Below are 27,565 nucleotides of genomic sequence, written 5' to 3' on the forward strand. Positions count from 1 at the left end.
TTATTCTAGTTTCATTTTATGCCGGTAACAAACACCATAATTAAAAATAACTTTGAAAGGAAAGGATTTATTTGACTTCCAGTGCCATGTCATAGTCTATCACCAAGAAAAGTCGTAGCAGGAACTCAAGGCAGGAACCCAGAGGCAAGAACTGAAAAAGAGGCCATGGATAAATATTGCTTACTGTCTTGCTCTGCATGGCTTGTTCATCCTGCTTTCTTGAAGAGCCTAGCACCACCTGGTCAGGGTTGGCCTCACCCATAGTAAGCTGGGCCCATATGAATCATTAGTCAAGGCAATACCCAAAAGCATGTCCATAGGCAAATTTGATGGAGGCAATTTTCAATTGACATTCCCTTTCCCAAGAGATTCTAGTTAGTGTCAAGTTGACAAAAACTACCAGCCCTGACCTACAAATGTTCCATGAGATGGAAGTCTCAGTTTCAGTTTTCCACCTCAAAACTAGGCCCTTTGTAGAAAACTTAGTGATTGATACTCACAATCTTGACCCATGGAAGATGTCAGATATGTAGTAGATATTGTTTAGACACCTTAGTTTGTAACAACTTTTGTATGTAGCATGGGCAAAAGAATACATGAAGATTTTGTAATAGACAAGAATTTTGCATTGTATTTGCGAAATTACTGAGATATAAATAATATCCAATTTAACTGGTTTTAATTGATCAAGAAAATAAAAAGGGGAAAAATCACCCAAAAAAGTACCCATTTCAAATGCATAGTCTTATGTTATTGTTTCATAAAGAGAAATAGTTTTGTTTTATAAAACTAAAACCACTAGAGAGACCTTAGTATTTTCCAAGGGTCAAACATATTCCAAGAACTGACTAGTAATTATTATCAAGGATATTTATAACCATTTAGCTATTTTCTTATGGATTTGTTGTTTATATAATTTTGAAAAAAGAAAAAGATATAACTAGTATTAGGGTTAAGTTTTTGTTCTTATATGGTGAGGGAACTCTTGGTGTGTTTATTTTTCCCCCACTGTATCTTTGATCAGGATTTTATTCAAATAGGCTGTCTCTATTTGCTGTATGGAATGAAACATATTTTAATAGTTACAAAGCAGGAATTTTCTTTTCTGTGGTATGTTCCATCTCTGCTGGTTTCTTCCCAGCTGCTGGTTTCTTGCTAGTTTCAGCCTTTTCCCCTGAAGGCTTCTTCAGCTTCCTGACATCCACAAGCTTCTTTTGTTTCTTACTCTCTGCAGACTTCTTGTCTGCTGCCCCTTTCGCTGATTTGGTGGCCAGTGCTGCTGCTGCTGCTTCTAGTTTCTTCACCCAGAGTTTGTGATTTCTGGCCTGGCAAAGAATGGTGTTCTTGCATGTAGTCTTTGTGAAACAGTTCAACTTCAACCTGATTCTCAGGTTCTTCCATGGATTCTTCTTTAAGACTCTGCAATTAATCTTCTTGCATGGTGTTTGGAGGGCTTTTTGGATCTCTGGGCTTTTCAAGATTCTGCTAAGGTCTGTGTTCATCATCTTGTGCATGGCAAAGTTATATTTACTCTTGAGGGAAACATTCTTATGCCAAGTGCCATACAACTTGTATAACTTCCAGAAGTCATTCTCTGTTATGATAAATTTTTCCGCCAAAAGCTGCCTGAGCCCCACTGAGCTTTACACCAGTTGCCTGCCCGAGTTAGGCCCAAATGAATACACAGAAACTTGTATTAGGTTCAATGTTGCTTGGCCAATGACTGGGGTTCCTTATCTGTTAGCTCAGTCTTAACTATCATAAATCTATATATAATAAGACTTATCTTATCGGATGCCTTATTGGCATCTCTCCTTGTCAGCGGATCACATTGTGCTGCTGGAGCAGGAGCTGAGGGGAAAAGAGAGACGCTTCCGGTTTCTCCTTCTTTAAATCTGAGTCTCCTTGCTATATCATTTCCTGCCTGGATCATCACTTATCTACTACATTTCCCAGAATCCTCTTTGACTCATAGCCGTGTCTAACTTGCCGTTTTATTGGCTAAACAGTATTTTATTTAACAATAAAAAAGATAAACATACACAGAAGTACTTCCCCCATCAACTCTCAGTCCAAATGTAGAAACAACCCACTTGTCCACCAGGTGCAAGTTTCAAAATGTTCAGCTTGCTTAGATTAAGGAGAATAGTACCATCGATATTTCTGAAGGCCTTGATGATACCATTATCTCCATTATAGATGATGCAGGATTCTCTGCCCTGGATAAGTCTTCAGTTTCTCATTTTGCCCTTAGTAGCTCTCATTCTGTGAGAGGCATAAATATTTTTGATGTCATTCCAAACTTTAAGTTTCTTAAGCAGCTAAACAGCCTCCTTGGTCTTCTTGTAACCTTCAACCTTATCTTCAACCACCAAAGGGAGTTCAGCAACTTCCTCAATAGGATGCCCTTTAGATGTCACCAAAGCTGGCAAGGCTGAGAAAGCCAGAGCAGAACAGATGGCACATTAATTTTGGGCTGTGTTCACTCTGCTGTGCCAGTGATGCCTGGTTTTGGTTCATGCAAACATGTGGCCTCTCCGGCACACATTTCCAAAGGCACCCAAGCCAGAACTGTGGGTCCCACCACCAAGACTCTGGAAATTGGAGCCACAGCTTTGCCAGAACCCCAAGACCCATCACTGATCTGATGACCTGCTAATTCACTCATGTCATAGGCCTGTCCTGTTATTTTCCTCAACTTTGTGTGAACAAATTCACAATATCTGGTCAAATAGGAGCATTTAACACAGCTGGCAAAGTGATTTTTTTTTGCCAGATAAATCCTCCTTTTCAGAGTACACCGATATGAGGGGACAGGCACGAGCCATGATGGGGAGAGGAGAAGGCTATGTTCCTGGTGTGTCTATTCTTATAGTTAAATCTTAAAGGATTTGCTGAAAAGCAGAGAACCACAAAAACAGATGGTAGTTGTGCTTGGAAAATGTTGAACTATGCTCCGCTTTTCAAATAGTGCAGACAGGTATGGACATAAAATATTCCAGAGGAACACTAAATTGTTTCATATCATTTAAATAGTGTTTTCCTTTGAGGGAAAATGCAGCCAAATAGTCAGTTAACATCATAGTTTCAAGAGTTTAATTTATTATTCTTGTCTCCTTATATAAATGTCAAAGAAATAAAAAACAGCTTGAAATGTCTTCCCTTAAACATAGTGAAAACTAGAATCTATAGGAGAGACAATTTTCATTATCTTAGAATGTATAGAGAGGTTGTAGGAATGCCTTGAGGTTTTGAGGAGGAACAAGTCAAATTATATTGGTATAATTCAAATTATATTTGATTTATTTTTAAAAGTAAGGCTGTTATAGAGATGGCTCATAGGCTAACATAGTGTACTTCTCTTCACGTGACCTGAGTTGAGTTCTCAGGACAATATAGGACAGATTGATGTCTGTGACTCTAGCTCCAGGGCAGCCAACACCTTGTATTGCCTCTGAAGACACCTGTAGTAGTGTGCACATACACACCAACATGCAGTCATACTCCTAATTAAATCCTACAAAATATCTAAAAGCTCAGGAAAACAAAATTTGACTTAAATACTTAGAAATACATAATTTACTGAGATTATTATGGAAAACTAATAAGCAAAAATGTCTCAAGTTATTGTTTTCATTTTAAAGGCATGGTCTCACCATCTAACTTTCTATATAGCCTCGGCCTCCTGACAGCTGTGGTTGCAGATGTGCAGGGATGAACTACCAATCCTTATTCCGGGGAAAAAAAGACACAATGTATTGTAATTATTGACTCCAACCTGATTTTGAAAATTATCAGATTTATTTTTAAGTATCAGTCATTCATAATTATGAAGAAATCAATAATACTGTAGGTATGAACATGAAAACTTTCAAGTAATTGATCATTTTCACATTGTATTCCACTTTGGATGTGAATACATGATTATGAATGGAAAGTCATACAATGAAAGCAAGTTCCAAATCTCATCACAACACTAATGATATATTATCACTTTGTGTTCATGCTCTCCTGCTCCAGGTAACTTGCTCAGAATGGGTGTACATGGGCCACCTGTTTTATTTACATTGAGTAAACTTAGACCCATCTGAGAATGTCAATCAATCTTTTCCTACAAAGCTAGTTTAGGCTAAAATATCCCCTGCTTTTCTGCTCTCCTTCATTTTCCCTTGCAAATTTTGCCTTCTCGAAAGCAGAGAAATTAATCAGGTATTAATGAGTCCTGTGTCCTCTCTATATTTGCTAGACACTACACCTAGTGGATGGTCTCACCTCTTTCTTGTCTGGTGGCTTCTGAGGTGAATTAACAATGAGGTGAATTAACTTTTAGCAACTGGTAGCTATGATTCTCTGGTAGCCACTACTCAAATCTTGAACAAGTTCACTTCTTTTTTGTTTTAAAGCTACAGCAGCCCATATACAACCTTCTTTAAAATCCCATTCCAGGCATGGATCCATAGTCCTACCCACCCCTCTGGGTGTAGTATATGCAAATTAATGTTTCTTTTCATGTCCATGTTCAAACCTAAACTTGAGTGTGTGTGTGTGTGTGTGTGTGTGTGTGTGTGTGTGTGTGTGTGTGTGTGTGTGTGTAGGCCAGAGGTCAACATAAAAAGACTTCTATGTTGTTTTGAGACAGAATCTTTTACAGAACCAGAGCTCAATGATTGGCTGTACTGGCAGTCAGTGGGCTCTGGAATGTCTCTACCTCCTCTTCCCCATTTTAGGCTAACATTTCAGATGTGTGCAGCCATGCCCAGTTTTTTATATGGCTGTATTATAGAACTGAACTCAGTTCACTTGCATAGCAGGCACTGTACTTATTGGGTCATCATCCCAATAATGACTTTCTTAATGCATATGTGCCTCTGCTGTGGATTGCTTGCTTGGTTTTGGGACCATCTCAGAACTCTTAGAACACAGAGATACAGAGGAGCTCCTGGCTCATCTATCCTTCTACTCTCTACCCTGGAGAGAAGGGAAATCGCTGAGGTTTTGGTGAAGTCTGAAAATGAATCAATACCCAATGTATCAAGAGTTCCCAATAGCAAGTTCTTACTATTTGTGTTCCACCTTCTGGACATGCTTAGATGTGTCACCTAGCCACATCTGTCCCTGTACAGGAGTCCCAGCTGTCTGACCCATCCACTTCTGGCTGTATCTGACGCTGTACCTAATCTAAAGTCTCCCGTCTCCTCTTACAGATTATAGAAGAAAAATACTGTGACATTCCCCATGCCTTTTGCATCAGCTCAGGACCTTTACTCTCTCCTGCCAGTAATATTCTCCATCCATGTCAGCCAGAACTACCTCTTTTTGTTATAAAGTTCAGAATAATGGATTTCTGAAAGTCCCTTTTCTCTGGACTGCTTTTTACTTAAAGAGGTCATGAAAGTCAGTTTGAAGACTCAGGGCTGATCAATGACTCTTTGCTTCTAGAGAATCTGTGAGAACTGCAGAATATATAGATTTTCTGGGAAGATTAAATGTTATAAAGTGAGCCAAGGCCTCCACACAGTGCTCACTGCAGGACGATCATTCACTTTGTGGGGCTGTATGATCCTTGTGGTAATTCCCCCATCATCAGGGGAGAGATTCCCACACATTTCTTAAAAGTCAATTTCTCTGTGCAAAGAATGCTTTTGAGTGTTAAGCTGGCTAGAAGCTTCCTCTGAAAAGCCTGCTTCAATCTTCCCTTCAAATTATCTCTTTGTCTCCTCTGCTGAATCCTCTCGGGGTTCCATTGAATCCACTTGCTTCTCCCTCTGCACCTTCTCCCTATATCCCTCCTCATGATATCACCTCTGCATCTTCTTTGAGAAATAATGAATGCTCCCACCTCTGTGTTCTTCCTCTTGGCAATCACCCTACCAATGCAAACTTTAGTAAGTTAACTGCCACTATCTCCTTTGCAGTCATTTCTGGGTTCTTTATTAGAGATAATAGTTCTCCTAATAAAAATTTCTAGTTCTGTTCTTTGTTATTGTGTTTTTAAGCTCAAATAATTTTTCTTTTCTGTAGAATATCTTATAGTCTCTCAAACTGCTTTTCATTTGGTTTCGGTTTAGTGTATCCTACTTATTCTGCTTTTGTGTGTATGATAAAAGATGATAGCTTTTGTGTGTATGTTTGTGTTGTGTGTGTGTGTGTGTGTGTGTGTGTGTGTGTGTGTGTGTGTGTGTGTGTGTGTGTGTGTGTTGCTTCTGCATTTCAAATTATTTTTTTAATAGAGCAAGAAAAAAGGAAGAGGGAATCTTTGAATGTTGGATTTCAAGGGTTCTGTATTGTTTTAATAGGCAGTGCTTACCAGTCTACTTTGAAAACTACTTTTTGGGTTGTCAGCATATTGTCAAAGCAGCTGTCACAAATGTTTAAGCTGACCATGACCCTAGTCTTTTCATATGTTCATTGAAGAACCTTTTCCCCAAAGATTCAGCAGACTCAAAAGTATCAGTAAAGGACCTTCACAACTTCACCCTCAATGCCAAAACCATGACTTTTTGCCTTCTACTAGGTCTTCTTTGAGCTTGGTGCAAGTCCAAAGCACCCAGGAGATCAGAGGTGGTTTTCCTGCCAAGTTTAAAGATGTCATACCATTATTATTAGTGTAGAGAAAACAAAAGGAAGAAATGCGTCCCGCTTAAAGCTGAACCAAGAGGTATTGGTCTTAAGAGAGAGAAGAATGAAGCAAGAAATATGTCCGTAGGATTCTTGGGCAGTTTCTGTGTGTATCAGTGATTCCTCCTTCTGAGAATGCTAAAGTGAGGAATAATTATGACAAAGTCAATTTAGACCCAAATTTTACACTGTTTTTTCCTCCTGGGAATGTGCGTCCAGAGGTCAGAAACCGCTTTGGGGGTGTTGTTGAAATAGTCTGTGTCTAAGCATATGGATTCTGTGGTATATTTTTTCTATTGAATTTTATTTTGGTACTAGAGTGCCTTGCCAATTTGTCACCAGGAATATGCAAATAATCTGCACCACTTGAATGTATATAAATAATTACATTATACTTTTATGTTTCAGTTTGACATGAAGAAGTAGCAATGAGTCTCCAAAATTCACTGAGTTTTAAAAGCCTGATGTCAGAGATGAAACCCAGCAATTTGAAATGATATAAATATGACATTTGGTAGCTGAGTTAGAATTTAATAATTGAGCTAGATGATTATGTTTTCTTGTGCTTAGAAGTTTGCAAAGAATAAAAGGAAATCTGTGTTGTTTCATTTTTATTAGGTCATTGCCACAGGTTACCCCCAAATCTTTTACATTTCAGACAATGCCAGTCTGACTCTTTTTTAAATGCAGTGTTTTCTAAAGAAAATGATCATTACCTAAAGAGATCTAGACAACACCAATGAATTATTCATAGCAAATTAGTCTGCTCACCACTGTTTTGGTATGTCTACAACTGAGTTATCATCACAAGAGAGCTGCCTGTTAGAGAGGAGGTTTTTCCTCATTCAACGAGTAAACATTAGCAATGATGAATGGTTTTACTAGATATCGCTGACATTAATTTGCTTCTAACAGAGAAGCAGCAAGTCTCCTGAGTGTCTCAGTCAGTATTTACCTTGGGTCTGGGAAGAAACACACAGTGCCCTGGAGCAGCAAGAGATCATTTGTAAGTTACTTAAAATTCTTTACTCAAGATTCATAGGAAACCGAGTTATATTATTAACTTAAACAAAACAGACCTTACAATTTTCATGGCAAAATTTAAAATGCTAAATTAAATATTGTATGTTATATCCATATAGACAACTTGGGCTTTTTCCTTTGAATATGCTGGGCCTTCACTTTTCTGTGAATGAGAGGGTTATGTTCTCTATCTTCCTAATTAATTTGCTAAGTTTCCTTAATAGAGAATAAATGAATATAAGGAAATTTATAATTTAAGAATTCAGAAATCTCATGGTAGATTTTCCTATGTCTAATTAAAATGAAGGCTGAATATTCCCTAGATTTAGGGTTTGTGCAGCTAGCTGGTAAACATTAAAAGGTCTTATCTGCTTGTCTCTTGTGCTCACCTAACATTAATTCAAGTAAAATATTTCTTCAAGTACTTTACATTATTTATATAGTAGAATTTGTAGTATTTTTTTCAACCCTGTCTACTAATGAGAATATTACAGTTCCATTTTGGGAGAATATTTTGTGCATGTTTAGCTGTACTTATCAGGTACTCAGAATTACAACTTATAGCATAGGGGCTAGATATGTGACTTAGTGGTCAAGTCCTTGCATTGCAATTAAGGAGGACCAGAGTTTCATGCCTAGAACCTAAGTTCAGTTTTTAGCATCCAGGTGGGGGGCATCTAACTTCCTATAACTCCAACTCCAGGAAACCAAAGGCCCATAGGCACTAGTCTTGTCTGCACAAACCCACACATTACACATAATTTAAAATAATCATAATAAAATATTGCTTAAATTATATATGACTTATGTGGAAAGGCAACAGTAAAGACCATTTCTGTTGTTCTTTTGATGAATTGCTAAGGAAAACTTTCAGAAGGATTTCAAACTCTTAGGAACAGGCCACATTTTCTATCTCTCCTCTATACAAAAAATCATATTATATTATCAGTGTGCTACATTCTTGGACACAGTTATCCATGTTGTTCTTCTGTGGCATGCATCAGCCTAAGTATGACTAATGCATGAGTTGGAGATCAGAAATGGAGCAAATTCCTGTTTATAATTTTCTGTAGTATGGCAAAATCAGGATATAATTTGACTGGAATAGGGAAACACTGACATTTGTGACAGGAGGTTATGTGACTTGAAAATAATATTGAAGGGAGTTTGAAAGACTTTTCTTATAAAATAAATAACATCAGCTAGTATACTAGATAGGGTTTCTATTGCTGTGAAGGATAACATGATTGAAAACAACTTGGGAGGAATATATTATCTAGGGATGACAGGGCAAGAATCCAAGGCAGGAACTGAAGCAGAGACCATGGAGGAATATTGTGCACTTGCTTATTCCTCATGCATTACTCAACCTGCTTTCATCTGCAACTCAGAACTTGCCTGGGAAGGTTAGCACCAACCACAGTGGGATATGCCCTCCCATATCAATGATTGGTCAAGAAAATGCTACTGACAGGCTCATCTGATGGAAGCATTTTCTCAATTGAGATTCCTCTTCCAAGAGGAACCTTGTGTTTCTGTTGACAAGGAAACTAACCAGGACAGTCAGTATAGTGGATGATGTATTCACTTTTAGGAAGTAAGCAATCACAGTAAGGCAAAGGATTTCTAGTGAAATTTCTTTCAATGCCCTTGTTTGCTACACAAGAGTATATGAGACAATTGACTACCTTCGTGGGAGAGGTAGGAACAGAGGACAAATGTAGGAAGGTGAAGTATGACCAAGAGCATACCAGTTTTTGTTGTTTTGTTTCATTTTGATTTAGTTTTTACTATTTTGTTTGTTTTGTGTCCCTGGCTCTGCTCCTGGCTCTTACAGAGCTTTAGGCATTTGGGGGTTACTAATTGAGAAACATTTCTCTGTTATGCTAATGTGAACTTGGGGACCTGTATCATTAGGTCAGGAAAGAGCAGAAGAAACAGACAATAGAAAGTCAAAGCATGGGAATTAACGGTTGGTACCTTGTAGGTGCCAAACATATGCAGAACAGAGAAGGAAGGAGGCTGAGTTCAATTATGTGGCCAAATTTTCAGGCTCTTTTGGCTGCATCATAGATCCATCAGAAAGTAGCTACCTTAAATTTCCTTCCCCTATAATGAGATTGATGACTACCTTATATGCCATCCTAGAGCCTTCATCCAGTAGTTGATGGAAGCAGAAGCAGACACCCACAACTAAGCCCTGAACTGAACTCCTGGAATCCAGTTGCAGATATTGAGGAGTGATGAGCAAATGGGTCAAGACCAGGCTTGAGAAACCCACAGAAACAGCTGATTTGAATAAGTGGTTGCTCAGGGACCCTAGACTGATAGCTGGGAAGCCAGCATAGGACTGTTCCAGACCCCCTGAATGAGGATGTCAGTTTGGAGTTCTGGTTAATCAATGGGGCCTTTGGTACTAGATCAGTATTTATCCCGAGTACATGAATGGACTTTGGGAGCCCACTCCACATAGAGGGATACTTTCTCAGCCAGGACACAAAAGGGAGGGTCTAGGCCCTGCTTCAAATGATGTAACAGACTTTGAAGATTCCCCCATGGAAGGCCTCACCCTCCCTGGTGAGCAGAAATGGGATGGGATAAGGGGTCAGTGGGAGTCAGGGGAGGAGGGGAGGGAAAGGAAATTGGGATTGACTAGTAAAACAAGATTTTTTCTAATTTAAATTAAAAAATATAGAAGTAGAAAAAAAGAATGAAAGAAAGACAAAAGAAAGGAAGGAAGGAAGGAAGGAAGAAAGAAAGAAAGAAAGAAAGAAAGAAAGAAAGAAAGAAAGAAAGAAAGAAACTGGCAGACAAGCTCTACAATGAAGCCTCGATGGTAATCTCATTTACCTATTGGCAAATACTTGTGCAAGGGGAATGTGATGTCTCCATTGTGTCAGGAAGATGGCACAGATCCTCTATGATCTCATCAATCACAATAAAATAGAAACTTAAATATCATTTCTCTTGTAAATTCTGTGAGCTGGAATTTTGCAGTATGAGAGAGACTATTTCTGATAATCACAAAGAAAACAGTAACTGTATTGTTAGCACTAGGCCTATGCTTAATACTTATAGTTAGTGTTACTGTACATGATATGGAAACAGAGCATAAGGGAAGAAATCTTGCCATTCTGTTAACTGTTTTTTTTTCTTTAAATTAGAAAATTTTACACGTCAATCCCAGTTTCCTCTCCCTCCCCTCCTCCCCTGCCTCACCACAGACTTCCTATCCCATCCTCTTTCTGTTCCCCAGGCAGGGTGAGGCCTATCATGGGGTATCTTCAAAGGCTGTCATATCATTTGGGTCAGGGCCTAAGACCTCCCCCTTAGGGAGAGAGAGTATCTAGCCTGAGAGAGTATCCCTCTATGTAGAATGGGCTTCCAAAGTCCATTCTTTTGCTAGGGGTAAATACTTATCCACTGCCAGAATACCCATAGATTGCCGAGGCCTTCTCACTGACACCCACATTCAGGGGTTCTGGATCAAGTGTCCTGGTAACTGTTTTTAATAAAGAGTAGATAGAGTTAGGGATATTGAACATAAGTATCTTTCTATCTTCTCTTATGCCAGATTAAGTTCCTACTATAGTTAAGAGGGAACTCTTTGGGCAACTCTGCTGTGGGGATGGAGTTTGAAGATGATCGTTTTAGGTGAAATCAAAGTCTTGGAATTAAGCAAGACTTATATTGTCATCTGTAGGACACCACTAATGGACTTAGAGCAGGGTGGCAGTTCATTAACTGCTCTATCAAGAATGGGAAGAGCAGAGGCACAGCCACAGTGACCACAGGTGACCCCTGAAGATCCTCATGTAACAATTTGGATGAGAGGTGATTAGACTAGAAATGTCATAGATAGTAAACTTTTTAAAGTGAAGTAAAATGTCAAGGTACTATGAAGTTTATAAATGAAATTATTCATATAATGTAAAGCAATAAAAAACTTCCCAAATTATTCCCAAATTGCTGAAGGGAAATGGACACTCTCTCTCTCTCTCTCTCTCTCTCTCTCTCTCTCTCTCTCTCTCTCTCTCTCTCTCTCTCTCTCTCTCTCCCTCTATCTCCCTCTCTGTCCCTCTCTCTTTCTCTCTGTCTCTGCTTCTCACACAAACGTGCATGTTCATTTACACATGCAGTCACACAGTCACTCATGCATTTTCAACTATCTTTTGAAAAAAATATAATCCTATCACTTCTGTCAAATTATGAAAAAATTCCTGTGTGTATCACACTATCCTACTCTGTTGTGTATGAGACTGTCATGAATATAAGGTATAGGTATAGCTCCAGCTATTGACAGTATAGGGCCAGGTGTTCGATTCTTGCATACACTGTGGGTTTCTTAATTCACTTTCAACTCAATAATGGTTGTCCTTAGACACTGTTGCATTTATTATAGCCAAGTGTTCATGATAGCTAACTCCTGTACAGCCATACCAATTAGTTCCTTTCTTTTTCTCCCTCCTTTTCTCTCTGCCCCCCCATTTTATCTCATTAAACAATCAAAAGGTACAGTGTAACATCAAAATTCAACTAGACTTGTATTTCCCCCTTGATCACTAATATGAATCATCTTTCCCTTGCCTATTACATTTCTATGTCTTTTTGAGAAGAATTCTCAGTTAAATCCTTCAGCTACTACTCAATTATTTATCTTATTTCAAGTACAGCTGAGTTATGGTAGGGGATTTCCTTCTATATGTCATGAACACATGTTTGTCTTATTGGTTGATGTATAAAGCTGTCAATGAACAGGCCAGATGTAGCCGGGCAGGTAATATAGGTGGGGCTTCCAGACTAGAAGAATTCAGGGAAGAGGAATGCAGACAGTGGGATGCCATGTAGCTACTGAGAAAGCAAGAGACTCAGACATCAACTGTAATCCAAGACCATGTGGAAATATATAGATTAATAAAAATGGATTAATAATTAAGAGAGAGGTAGCCAATAAGGAGCCTGAAACATAGGTCAAGTAGTTTTTAATTAAGATAATCCTCTGTGTGTTTGTTTGGGGCTAAATGGCTGCAAGACTGGGTGGGACAGAAACATCTGTCAGCAGAGTTATTTACATTCATAATATACTTTGAATATATTAACCATTCTAACACATGTGGCTTAAAATATTTTCTCCTTTTCCTCTGAATTTTAATCTTAGTTATTTTTATTTTGTTAAAGAGATTTTATAATTTTCTTCAGTTCTATATGTGTATCTTTGTTTTTGTTTTTGTAGTTCTAGATGTCATATCTAATCACTGTTTTATCTATGTTATGAATTTCTGATTTTTTAATCAAAGTTTTAAAGTTTCAGGTTTACATTTGAATGATACAATTTGAATTGATCTTTTGTTTGTTTGTTTGTTTTTTTCGAGACAGGGTTTCTCTGTGACTTTTGAGCCTATCTTAGCACTTGCTCTAGAGACCAGGCTGGCCTCTAACTCACAGAAATCTGTCTGCAGCTGCCTCCCGAGTGCTGAGATTGAAGGCATGCATCACCAATGCCCAGCTTGAGTTGATCTTTCAATGTCATAAAATGCAATCACCTGATTTCAGTATTTTTCTTTTTTTGAGTTATTTTATTTAAATCAGAAACAAACTTGTTCCACATGTCAATTTCAGCTCCCTCTTCTGCCCTTCCTCCCCCATGCCCCAACTTTTCACAGGGGTTGTTGAAGACCATCAGAAAACCAGATATTTACATTCAATTCATAAAAGTATCAAAATTACAATTATGAAGTAGTAATGAATTAATTTTCTGGTTGGGGTCACTACAACCTGAGGAACTGTATTAAATGGTCGCAGCAGGAAATCCACATAGGCCCTAAGCCAATGACATGAAGCATCTGAAATAAGTGAACTCTGGCACAGAAACAGAGGAATGAATGGGCCCTGGGCAGGTAAGAAGTACAATTTGTCTATCTTTCTAAAGTGAGATGAATTAATTTTTTCAGCTATGTTGAGCAATGAATTTCCCCCTATACTCCACAGCTTAGTAAAGACCACCCTCTTCATTCAACTATTTGGAGAAAGTTACTTGACTTTAACCAAAGTGTCCTTCCTAGACAGCCATTAATACTTGAATGGATGAGGAAAATGTGGTACATTTACACATTGAGATATTTTCAAAAACATGAAATCCTGAAACTCACAGGTAAATGGATGGAGGTAGAAAAGACTTATCATAAAGCAGACCCAAAAAGACAACTATAGTATATATAAATTAATATATGGATGCTAGCTCTTAAATCAACAATAAACAAACTATTACAGTGTATTTAATCACAGAGGTTGGGTACAGAGTAAGAGATTAGGGAAGAATAAAGAATAGCCTTTATGAAAGGGAAATAGCATAGATGGATGGGAGGGAAGTCTAGAATGGGAAGATCAAGATGGGAATGGGTTAAAGGAGGGACATCTAAAGGTAAGGGTAATTTGAGAGGTCATTTGGAAAGCTAATACAGCAAAAACATTAAAATATATACATTTATGAAGGAAATCTAAGTAAGAGCAGAGAAAATGACCCAACATCCGGTGCCAGTACTGAGTTACATATAATTGAGATGTTGGCCAAAGGGACCCCATGGAGACAAGTGCCAAGGTTGTTGGCTGTTCTGTGCAAACTGATGATAACATCCTATTGCTGAAGAAAACATCTACAAAACTCACTGAATATGGAGAAGTTCATCTGGTGCCTGGCTTTTTTTTTATACTATATTTTTCTGTGTGTTTTGTTCTAGTCTGGTTTGTCTATTTTAACTATATCCTGTTTTATTTTACTATATTTTAGTTCCGTGGTTGTACTCTAATGAGAGACAGTAAGAATTTGGTAGGTGGGGAATTGGGGTGGATCTGAGAGGAGAAACCATAATTATAGCATATTATATGAAAAATATCTTTCAATTTAAAAATAAAAAATAAAGAACATGACCTTTTGTTCCTCTTTCTTCCTGCACACCCACACCTGACCATCTGCAATGTGCCCTTTTCATCTCCTCTCTTTATATATTGGAAAAGATTGGGCTCTTCACATTCAGTGCTCCCTTACTAGAAGACATCTATAATTTAGCAACAGAAAAAATATTAATATAGAGCTCCTGGTTCTACCATGCCTCTAATGGATGTTTTTAAAACACTGAATTCAAATCTGATGTATTAGCACCATGCATCATGCTCACCATATCACACCATGTGTATAGAATAAATGTATATCGATATACATATATGTATACACATATATATTTTCCTGTGTATACATACACATATACATAAAGAAATAATTTACATATTATTTTTCTATAGATGTATTTCTTGTTTTTTTCTTTACAAAGTTCTTCCATGAGTTAAATAAATAAATAAATAAATCCTTCTGCAGAGTGGAAATTCTATGAACCACTTCTCTGAGCAAAGAAAGATATTCTCAAACAATTATTTCATATTTATATGAAAATAAAATTTCAATATCAGTTATAAGATATCTAGGGAATTACGATAGTGAAAACTCTTCATATGAAAACTAAAGATCTATGAGGAAAATAACGCAGATAAAAATGGAGAGAAAGGAAGACAGTGTCAAACTCAAAATGGCTTATTTTCAAGATCTTAGAGTCAAGATCAGAATCTAGAGATAAAAGATGTGTGACAGGTTTTCTTACAAGTCATCTAAATTTAGAATTTCCTGTTATTCCCTTATTATTTTGTGATAATTGTTTGGGTCTGGTCTTTGAGGCATTCTACTCAATGACTTTTGCTGCTTCTTTTTCTCTACATTTTTTTCTCCTCTTTTTCTCTACTTGTCCCTCCTCTCTGCACAAATTTTGTGAATGTGTGTTGTGTGCGATTTTGGAAGCAAAGTAGAATCTTTGAAGCAGACTTTTTTTTTAAAGCCCATCCTTGTCCAATGTGATGGCTAAAATTATCTAATAGATACATGTATGCAAATATGTATTTACACAAATATTTAAGTGTGCATAAATCTTTGTATGTCCCCAGGTGTGTGCTTAGTTGGGTGTGTGTGTGTGTGTGTGTGTGTGTGTGTGTGTGTGTGTGTGTGCACTTGTGTGCAGCTTGCACAAAAGCAAAAGATAGGAAAGGAAAAGTTTAATATTAAAATGAACTGATGTGAAGAATTATTAATTCATCATGATATACAGAGAAATTAAAGTGTTCTAAAATTAGTCTTAGGAAACTCATTGTATTTACTTGAAACAATTTTGCTTTGCAGGACAATATGATTCTCTGAGTTCAGTTGCTGTGACAGCCACACTGCTGACTAAGGAACATCCCACCTTTTTTTCTCTTCCCAGAATATTACCTTTCAGATACCTCTGTATAAATATTAAAATATAGTGTGAGCATATGTATGTGGAAAGATAAAGAATACACATGTTTCTTCTTTAACAAATACAATGTAAAGTGTAAGCTATTTTCTAATGGCCAGATTTCAGCATATGCATTTTTAAACAACGTGTTAATTATTGTTTGGCATTTTACTATATTACTTTGGGAGTTACTTAATCAAATGAAGAAATATTTAAAGTTATTTCGAAGTTTACTAATGTCCCCATTTAAGCAGCGTTTTCCTTTGCATGCTTTGCTTGAATTACATAAAAATATCACATTTATATTAAGTATATTAATGTATGTTAATGTCCCCAATTACTGTCTTCTGTTTTATTGAAAGTACATTCTTTTCTCAAACAATGTATCCTGATTACATTCCCTCCAACCTGCTCACTTTCCAGTTCCTCTCTGCCTCCCCTCCCATCTGGACCCACTCCCTTTTCCATCTCTCATATGATCTAAGACATAACAACAAAACATGACAAAATAAAATATAAGATAACAAAACCAACACATCTAAGATGTAAAAGGAAAACCGAGGAAAGGAAAAGAGCCCTAATAAAAAGCACAAAAATGAGAGACCCACTCATTCACACACCTAAGTCCCACACAAATATTAAAGAGAAAGCTGTAATATATACTCAGATGACCTGCTGCAGACCCATGTAGACTCTGTGTTTGTTGTTTCTGCACAATAGCTTTTTAAGTATTCTAGAAATATTACTTTAATTTGGGTAACTTTAAGGATTCAGAATTTTCATCTGAAATGTCAAATAGAAATATAATTTTATAAATTGGTTTATTAAAACTTTTGGAGAAAAATGTATAATGTTTGTGTTTTCTGAAGTACTTCGGAATAAATGCAGATTTGTATGTGCTGCCACTAAGCTACATCCTCTGCCCCACAGAAACATTTTCAAACAGGTGCACCATGAACCATACTCATACTATTTTTTAACCTAAAATTTAATGTCGGTAATTATGTATCCTCTTTAAACACCCTACTTTTATATACTCCCAAACTGCTGAGAATCCAATGCCAATGTTAAACCTTTTCTATACCTGATATGTAATGTTATATTTTATGTCTCAGTGGAAGCTCAATTTTTCTGGTGGTAGCAGAACTGAAAGGTTCTTTTAGTTTTCTCTGTTGCTCAGGATCCTCAGTTTATTTTTATTTCCACTCAGTGTTTGTGAGGCTCTGTCTGGGACTTGAATTATGTATGTTGCCACAACATTTAGACAAAATTTACCCTGATGGCATTTGGTGATCTACCATATTTTCTGTTGAGGATCATCCTAGCTGTGTACACAACAGCAAATCTGAACTGTCTGGCGAATTTTGTGTGAATGATATTATTGTGAACAATCCCAGTCATCTGGAAGCTTTTGTTTTCCAAATTCATACACTTCACGTTCTTCCAATTTAAATATTGCTATTCTTAGACTTTGTTTTGCTCATTTTTTATTGTTCCTTAAATGATTTCTTAGATAGGAATTCATTTTGGGTGAATTGTGTACATTCTTTGAATATTCAAATCCAGGGGCCTAGAGTCCACAGTTTATCAATCAGGAGACAATGTAAATACATTTATGGATTTGACATGATTTGTCATGGAGGTCAGCACATCACAATAGCAACCTTTATTCTATACTGAACATGCACGTGAAAAATGCTGATGGGTGGTGGTGTTTGTATATGCATTGTTTGAACTTTTAACAGGGAGTCACTGCTCTTATATTAAGGTACCATCACATCAACTAACTGAAGATTCTCTTGGTCATGGTGGGAATTCTGAAATTTTCTGGATGGGAGGACATACACACTGTGTGTATATGATAAAAATTATTCTTTTTCTTGTTGATCTACTTTTAATAATCTGTTATTTCTGAGCTTACAAATAATGCTTTGTTTACTCACACACTAGATAAGCATAACTATTCATAAAATATGTTTCTAGGCACATAGAACAGTACAAAATAAAGTGGAGATATTGGTAATCATAAAACTTCAAATTCTTCTTTCTATCTAACCATATTTTTAAGACAAAATCATTGGTACCGTTTTTTAACAATCTAATGAATAATAATTCTTACACAAGGCTATGAATGTGAATCTTCTCAAACTAACAGGGCCACAGTTTCATGGCTCCTGCCTTTTAGGGGTTCTTCATTAGAAGGATCATGTAGCCCTTACTTAAACCTTGTAAAAAAATGTCTTCTTGGTTACATATGATTTCAGGCTAAATCCCTATGACACAGGGATTTCAGGCAACTCCTGTCACTGGAAATGCAAAGCCTCCTCTCCAACCAATAGATAACAAAACAGTCTCCTGCTTCCTCTTAGGCAGGGACTTTACCCAGCATAGAAGCAGTCACAAAAGTTGATTGATCGTTCCCCTTCTGTTTTCCCGAAATATTTTTGGGCCTCCTGCTATCAAGGAAAGACTGAAGCATGATAATAGGAAACAGCAGGGGAAGGGTTCATAGATTAGCATTTGAAATATCAGTGCAAATTTTGGCAAACATTACTCTACCCAAGCTTTAGCCAACCAAGTGAGTATGCTTGGAAGCCTGTGTTCTATGATGTGGGAGAAAGGGCTGCTATGTTGATGACCAATTAAAGGTAACTACCCCTCTTATCAGCACACTTGTAACTTGGAGCCAGGCCACCAGAGAGCCTTCAATCTCCTTGATTTCTCAGAGTTGATCATTTCCTTCTTTGCTTTAACAGAAATCGACAATTCAGCTTTCAGTAATTTCCTATTCAAGTCAGAAAATAAATGTAAAGATCACTTACAATTGTTTGCAGTGTGGATTTATGTAACAATTGTAAATGTTTTTCATCTTTGTCCCAACTGGTACCTGAAGTTTCTCCAGTGTTGATCATCTATTACAGTTGCCACACATTTTCCCTTGCCTTATACCTTCTTAAACAATTAGTAACAGCAAGTTTCACCAAAGAACTACCGTACCTACTTCATAGCCTACACAGTTTATAAACACTGAAATTAAGAAATAAAGTATTGAAGTTTGATTTGAATCAATACAACAAGTTATCCTGGAACTAGCTTTGTAGATCAGGCTGGCCTTGAACTCACAGAGATCTGCCTGCCTGTGCCTCTAGAGTGCTGGGATTAAAGGCATGTGCCAACACCACCCAGCTTGTTGGAGTCCATTCCCTATGGCAGGATGCCTTGCTCAGTCTAAAAGCGTGGGAGAAGAGGCTAGCCCTGCCCCAACCTATTGCACCAGATTATGTTGACTCCTCATGCTCGCCCTTACCATTGAGGAGGAGTGGACTAGGTGTGAGCTAGGCCAGAGGTGGGGGGTGATGCAAGGAGATGGGGAAGCAGGAAGAGCAGTGGGAGGAAGAATTGTCTTTGGAATGTAAAAAAAAACTTTTAAAAATTAAAAAAAAAAAATTGGGACTGGAGGTATGGCTCAGTAGTTAAGCACTTGGTTCACTTTTATAAGACCTAAGTTCAGTCCCCAGCATGCATGCAGGCAGGCCCCCAACCATCTGCAACACTCTCTTTTGGCCTCCATCGGCACTGCATGCATGTGTAAAAGCACATATACAGATGTTTACATATATACACAAGTAGTAAATTAATTCCTTTAAATAAAACACAGCAAATTGCTTGAATATGTATTTGGGAAAGACTTTTCTTAGAGTTTGTCACTTGAACATTTGGGGGAAAAGCAATAAAAGTCGAGGTTTCTGAGAAAACTGAGCTTACGTGTTTGAAATAGCTCTAGACAACCTGCATCTGGGTTACTTTGAGGGAGGAAACACTTTGGCTCTATGTTTGAGGTGATGTAGCCCATTATGGCAGGGCAGTGGGGTGGAGGCTCTCCTTGCTTAGGCAGTCAGGAAACACACACACACAAAAAAAATAATTCTACATTTTATGCATGTATATTTTATATTAAAATGTGACTGTTTTTAAAATCTTAATTTTATTTCAAGTCTATAGATATTTTGACTCCGTGTATGTCTGTTCACCAATACTTGAAATATGATGGTGGCCACAACAGGATACTCAGTCCTCTTGAACTAGTTACAGAGTTGTGAGCAGTCTGGTGGATGCTGGGAACTGACCCCCATTCTCTGTAAGAGCAGTCAGTGCTCTTAACTACTGGGCCATAGCTCCAACCCCCAGGTGTGATTATATTAAAGGCAGTTTCATTTTAAGTAACTTTTCTCTGGATAAAAATCTCAGGTACTCTATCTATTTTATGTCCACTCTACCAATTTTGAATGACATTTTAAAATATCAATAAGATGCAGGCTTCAGGCAAGTTTTATTTTTAATCTATAGTCCAATTCAGAAAAACATTTTAAATACACTACACTGCTACTTTTGAACTATTATTTTCTTAACCAATAAAAAGATTTATAAAATAATGTGTAAGAAAGATTATCTACAGCATTAATAAGGAAGAAATGGTTAATTTATTACTTATGTGTTTTTAATATGCTGATATCTCAAAGTAAAAATTGTCATAATGTTAATTCAAAGAATTTCTTTTAAAAAAAAGCAACAATTCAAAAAACGCCTTTTTAGTACATCCAGAAGGATTTTATACACACACTAAAAACAAACACACAACACACTCGCGCGCGCGCGCGCGCGCACACACACACACACACACACACACACCAAATTCATAATAGACAGAGGAAGTTTCCTTTTTTAATTTACAAAAGATTATTTTTACATTTTTTTATTTATGGTGTGTGTGTGTGCATAAGCACCAGTGCGCGCGCGCGCGCGCGCGCGCGCGCGCGTGCGTGCGTGCGTGCGTGTGTGTGTGTGTGTGTGTGTGTGTGTGTGTGTGTGTGTGTGTTCATATGAGTACTCAAGCAAATAGTTCATAGAGTTCATGTGGTTAGTGGACAACTTTCAGGAATTGATTCTTTCTTTTCACCCTGTGGTTACCTGGAACCCCACATGACTGTGATCAGGCTTAGTGGCCACTTTCTTAAGCAGCTGAGCCATCTCTCCAGCACAACACAGGATTCATAAATAGGACTGGACTGAGAAAAGAACAAGCCAAAGTGAGAGTTACAGGATGATAGTGCAACATCCTGTTTGAACTTCACAAGGTCCTCTAGAAAACAGTCAAACCTCTCAATCCTTGAGACACTTAAAATATTTTACTAATTATTTGAGAATTATATATAATGTATTTTGATCAAATAACTCCCCCACAATCTTCCCTGTACCTGTGCGCCTCACCTTCCCTTCCTACAAATGAAATTTCACATTTGCTTCTGTATTATTTTCTCAGTACATCTAATTTCTGTTTCCCAACTACTCTTGTGGGTCTGGCCTGCCCTGAAGTATGGTCAACATACCAGGGATCACAACATTTAAGAAATTGACTCCTCACCCAAAGACAAACATGATGTGTACTCACTCACACATTGATATAAGACATAAGGCAAAGGATTAGCAGTCTAAAATCCACACCTCCAGAGAAGCAAGGTAACAAGGAGGACCATAAGAGAGACATACATGGTCCCCTAGTGAAGCAGAAAAGAGCCCCTGAACAAATTGGGAGCATGGGGGAGGGGGAGGAAGGTAGGAAAAAGAGGAGGGTAGAAGACGAGGGGGGAAGAGAACGTGATGGATCAGGATAATGGAGTAGGGAGAGGAATAGAGGAGAGCAAGATAAGAGACATATCAATAGAGGGAGCCACTATAGGTTTAAAGAGAAATCTGGCACTAGGGAATTGTAAAAAGATCCAAAAGGATGACCCCAACAAGGACCCTAAGCAATAGTGGAGAGGCCACCTTAAATGCCCTTCCCATGTAATGAGAATGATGAATACTCTAAATGCCACCCTAGAGCCTTCATCCAGTTGCTGATAGAAGTAGAAGCAGAGATCAGCAGCTCAGCCTGGAGCCCAACTCCTGGAATCTAGTTGTAGAGAGGGATGAGTGACCAACAAAGGGGTCAAGACCACTTTGGGAAAACCTGCAGAAACAGCTGGCCTGAGAAAGTGGGAACTCATGGGACCCAGTGTGACAGCTGGGGAACCAACATAGGACCAAGCCAAGCTCCCTGAACAGCCTTCATCCAGTTGCTGATGGAAGCAGAAGCAGGCACCCACAGCTAAGCACTGAGCCATGCTCCTGGAATCCAGTTGTAGACAGGGAGGAGGGATGCGCAAAGAAGTCTAGACAGTGCTGCAGAAACCTATAAAACAATCTGACTTGACCTAGTGGGAGCACAGAGACCCAGTCATAAAACTGGGGAACTAGAATTGGACTGAACCAAACCCTCTGAATGTGGGTGCCAGCTAGGAGGCCTGGACAGGCTATGGAACCTCTAACAGTGGAACCAGTGTTTATCCCTAGTGCACAAATGGACTTTGGGAGCACATTCCCTATGGAGGGATACTGTTTCAGCCTAGATACATAGAGAAGAGCCTAGGCCCTCCCCCAAATGTTGCGACAGACTTTAATGATTCCCCCATGGAAGGCCTCTCCATTTTGGGGGACCTGGTGGGGGTGGGTTTGCGGGTTGGTAGGGAGCATGAGAGGAAGGGAATAAGAAGGAAGGGGGAATTGATACACAAAATGATTGTTTTTAAATAGGTGGGGGGCTGGTGGGGGTTGGGGGAGGGGAGGGAGAAGGAGAAGGGATTGACATGTGAAGCAGGTTTGCTTCTAATTTGAACTAATAAAAAATAATCTCTTGGGGAAAACAAGACAAAGAATGATAAAGAATACATTGAAATGGAAAGTTTCAATGTTCACTGTCATGTCTCTCCTGAAGTCAACTCACAGAATTTGTGATTTTTATCCACTACTTCCCTTAGCACTCAATTTCGCTCTGTAATTGTTTATTTCCTTTAAAATAATTTATTACCTGGTTTATGACTTAAGCGTTTTAGTTTCTACAATACATGAAATTTCAATGGGATGAACCTACTAAAAAAAAACAAACAATATATTTGAATTAATAATAATGACTTTATGAGATGTTATAAGTTTTAAATTTACCTCTCAATAATTGGATTTTATTAACTGTACCTAGACCCTTTCTTTATTTTTACACTTTTCATGTAAATGTAGCATCAACTCTTACTTTATGATTTAGTCATGGAAAGACTGGTCATTATGAAAATTTAATTCTTTTAAGTTTTAATTTGATAACATTTGGAAAATCAATACTTCAATAAAATTGTCCTGACCATGAATGTATGGTGCTCTCCTAGTGACTTGTGGTTTTGTGACTCTGAAACCTTCCCCTTCAATTGTCCTTGCATTTTGGCCTGTAAAATTCACACATCTCTGCTAGAAGATGTAGGCAGCCATTAACACAGTGTGTTTCCTCAGCCATATCAATGAGAGAGGAAAATAGTCTTTGAAGGAGATTCTATGCTGAGACAATGCCTATTCAGGATGGAGGTGTCAGTTGTTGCTGCAATGGTTTGGCCTCTCTTGATTCTCTCTAGCTATAATTGAAGAGTCTGACCAAAAGCAACTTTGGGGGAAGAAACAGGTTTATTTGGCTTTATTACCCTAGCACAGTCCATCACTGAGGGGTGTAACAGCAGGGACATTATCAGGCACTCAGAGACAGGAACTGAAGAAGAGACCCTGAAGGAATGTTGCTTGCTGGTTTCTTTCCATGACTGCTCAGCTTATTTTTTCTTTTTCTTTTGTTTTCTTTTTTTAAATTTTAACAAAATTATAATTCCACACATCAATCCCTTCTCCCTCTCCCCCTACCCAACTCCCACTAGCCCCATCCTCCCTACCTCCTCCGCTCCCCATAGAGGGTAGGACCCTCCACGGGGCTCCACAAATTCTGCTACATTATCTTGGGGGCATGCCTAGGCCCTCCTCAATGTTTCTAGGCCAAGAGTGCATCCCTTCACGTGGGATGGGCTCTCAAAGTCACTTCTTACACCAGGGAAAAATACTGATCCACTACCAGAGGCCCCATAGGGTGCCTAGGCCTGCTCGTTGACATCAACTTTCAGGGGATGTCCTCCCACACAGCAGACTGGGGGCCATGTGCTCCCCCTTGTTCAGGTCAGCTGTTTCTGTGGGATTCACCAGCCTTGTCCCGACCCCCTTGATCTTAGTTTCTCACTCTCTGCAACTGGGTTCTAGAGTTAAGTTCAATATATAGCTATAGGTATCTGCCTCTGCTTCCATCAGCCACTGGATGAAGGCTCTAGGATGGCATATAAGGTAGTCATCAATCTTATTACAGTGGAAGGGCATTTAGGGTAGCCTCTCCGCCATTGCCTAGACTGTCAGTTTGTGTCATCCTTGTAAATCTCTGGAAATCTCCCTAGAGCCATATCTATCCTCGGACCTATAATGGCTCCCTCTGTTATGATATCTCTCATCCTGCTCTCCTCTATTCTTCATCTAACTCAACCTTTCTGCTCCTCCATTTCCTCCTCTCCCCTCCTCTTCTCCTCCTCACATTCTGCCAGCTCCCTCTCTCCTACCCTCATGCTTTGAATTAGCATAGGAGATCTTGGCCCTTCCAATTCTCCAGGGACCATGCATTTTTCTCTTAGAGTCCTTCTTGATGAAGAGGGTTGTAGGCTGGTAATCCTTTGTTCTATGTCTAAAATTCATATTTGAGTGAGTACATACCATGTTATCTTTTTGTGACTGGGTCACCTTACTCAGGATGGTTTCTTCTAGTTCCATCCATTTGCCTGCAAATTTCAAGATTCTGTTGCTTTTTTTCTGCTGAGTAGTACTCCATCATGTAAATGTACCACATTTTCTCTTTCGATTCTTCAGTTGGGGGCATCTAGGTTGCTTCCAGTTTCTGGCTATTACTAACAATGCTGTTATGAACATGGTTGAACATATGTCCATGTTGTATGAACATGCATTGTTTGAGTATATGCTGAAGAGAGGAATTGCTGGATCTTGAGGTAGACTGATTCCCATTTTCCTGAGCAACTACCATACTGATTTCGAGAATGGTCTTACAAGTTTGCACTCCCACCAGCAATGGAGGAGTGTTCCTTTTTCTCCACATCCTCTCCAGCATAGATTGTCATTGGTGTTTTTGATTTTAGCCATTCTGGCTGGTGTAAGATGGTATCTCAGAGTTGTTCTTTAACCATCAGGGCCACCTGCCCAGATGAGGCACTGCTCACATCATTTATTAACCAATAAAAATGTCCTATAGGCCAGTCAGATGAAGGCATTCCTCAGTGAAGTTTTATTTCTACTTATGCAACTCCAGGCACACATACAGTGCACAATACAAAGAGATTGCCTTTTTTATTTTTAAAAAGCTGTGAAACATTAAATGCATTAGGGCAGATGGACAAAGCATGTTTGACTCCAAGTTACAACTTTCATCTTTGCAACATGGATGATCGTTTCAATGTACACTTTGGATTCACTGACTTCAGCAGATTAATAGACCTCTTGAAAGTCAGAAACACAGAAGTTGTACCATAAAGAGTTTAACAAATATTTTCATAGCTGTAGCATCTGAGATAAAGGGTGGCAGTAGATGATAGTTCCTATGGGCAGAAGTATGTAATAAGAACTGAAGAGATGGTTCTTCTTCAGTGAGGTCTGTGATCTGATCTTAAAATGGGTAATACAGAGTGATAAGTGCTAAGCAGTAGTCTGCTTATTGGCTGTAGGGCATTGCATGATAAAATTCCTGGTGAATGGTATGTTATCAAAGTAGCATCCGTGTGATCAGTTGAGATAGGCTTCTGCAAGCAGAGTAAGCAGAAATCACTGTAAGTCAGAAAAACTTAAACCAATTTTCTCCAGCTGGAAGGAGCTGGGGAAGGCAGGTGGAGCATGTTAAGCCTCCATGCTCCATCAGCAATAGGGGAGGTGCCAGGAAAAGCTGTGAGTCTCTGTGATAAAAAGAGTTCTGAATAGTGTACATAATTGCATCTTATCAAGACTAAAATATCACTTACTGGGAGGTGAACAGTTTATAAATTAGCGACACTGAAAAGCTGCTGCTAATGAAATGTTTAGTGAATACATTATTTTCACCAAGAGTTTTGTTTTAAATTTAATGAAAGGCCTTTTGATGGACCTTGATTTACACCTTCCTTTGATTGTTCCCAAGTTGCACATATAGGCAAAGTAAATTTGAAGATAGTGCTAAAACCATTTTCTGCTCATGACCTGATCTAGCAAGTCACTTTCCCACTACAAGTCATTTGTAAATATAGCACCATTTATCTTATTAGGAAAGAAGACAAGAAGACCATTTGGCTGAAAAAAATAGAGTGTGTTCCTCTTATGGTTCTTCTAAGTCAGTGGATTGTGTGTGGGGATGTGTTGTCTCTGGCACTCACCCAAGTCTCAAGGAGAATAAAACAGATGGGTTGAGGATGACTGTGGCCAACATTCTGGATACACTCAACTGACTTCTGTTCCACTTGCCCTGGATTCCTCAACACTTTATTTCTTCTGTGTTTATTTTTGTTCCTTTTATCACAAAGGTCATACTCAGACAGGCAGGATGTGGCTCAGCAGATGAAGGTTCTTGGATCTAGAGATGTGAATTCAGTCTTCAGAATCCATGTAAAGGTGAAGGAAAATATCAACTCCACAAAGTTATCTTCTGACCTCCATTTGTGTGCACACACACACACACCACTCACACAGGCACACACACACACACACACACACAGAGAGAGAGAGAGAGAGAGAGAGAGAGAGAGAGAGAGAGAGAGAGAGAGGCACACACACATGCACACATATTCACCCACATGCATACACATGTACACACAAAAGCATATATGCAACATTTTTGAAAAGCTGTTTTCTTTACTAATTTTACACCCAACCTTAGTGTCTGTTGTTTCACTGGAGTGTTTGGAAGTGCATGAGCTGATTCTCTCATTGTACTCTTGCATGACAATTCTAATGACTTACTCATTTTCCTAGGGAGTGGTGCAAATAATGCAAATAAGTGTTGACGCTGAAAATATAAGACAAGAAAAATGATGACAAACACAAATAAAAAAGAAATGAGTATGAATTCCTTTCCACGCAAATTTAAAATACATGCTGAATAAAGTACTTTTTCTGTCATAAAGCATCCAAGTTACCTGATATTATCCACTAACTTGCTTTAATTTTTATCAGGAAAAAGTGTAATATGTTTCTAACATAATATAATGTAATAATTGTGTTTTAAAGATTTTTTGGTATTGTCTGTGTATGAGTGTTTGCTGTACATATATTTTTGCACCATGTGTATTTAGGTCCTGTGAATGCTGGAAGCGGGCAGAAGATATGCAGAAGATTCTGTTACTGAATGTTTCAATTACTATGTGGGTGCTGGGAACTGAACCTGGTCCTTTGCAAAAGCAGAAAGTGTTCCTAACCTTAGAGTCCTCTGTTCGGCACCAACAATTGTATTGAATGTTTGCTTATAAGAATTTTTACAGAATATTTCATTTTCAAATACAGTTAAATGATAGGAAAATTAAGTATACTAAATTATATTTAAAGAACATGAACAATATAATCGACTAAATTATAAATATGTTTGAATTTTATTTGCTGGCTGAAAACATTACATTTGAGAATAAATATAA

General features: G+C 38.3%; 1 pseudogene; it reads right to left on the minus strand.

Annotated features, from left to right (window-relative positions):
* Nucleotides 1-1,082: 1,082 nt before the first annotated feature.
* LOC100774305 lies at nucleotides 1,083-2,837 on the minus strand (annotated as a pseudogene).
* Between the last annotated feature and the right edge of the window lie 24,728 nt (nucleotides 2,838-27,565).

This window comes from Cricetulus griseus, chromosome 8 (assembly GCF_003668045.3).
Source record: "Cricetulus griseus strain 17A/GY chromosome 8, alternate assembly CriGri-PICRH-1.0, whole genome shotgun sequence".
NCBI classification, from domain to species: domain Eukaryota; kingdom Metazoa; phylum Chordata; class Mammalia; order Rodentia; family Cricetidae; genus Cricetulus; species Cricetulus griseus.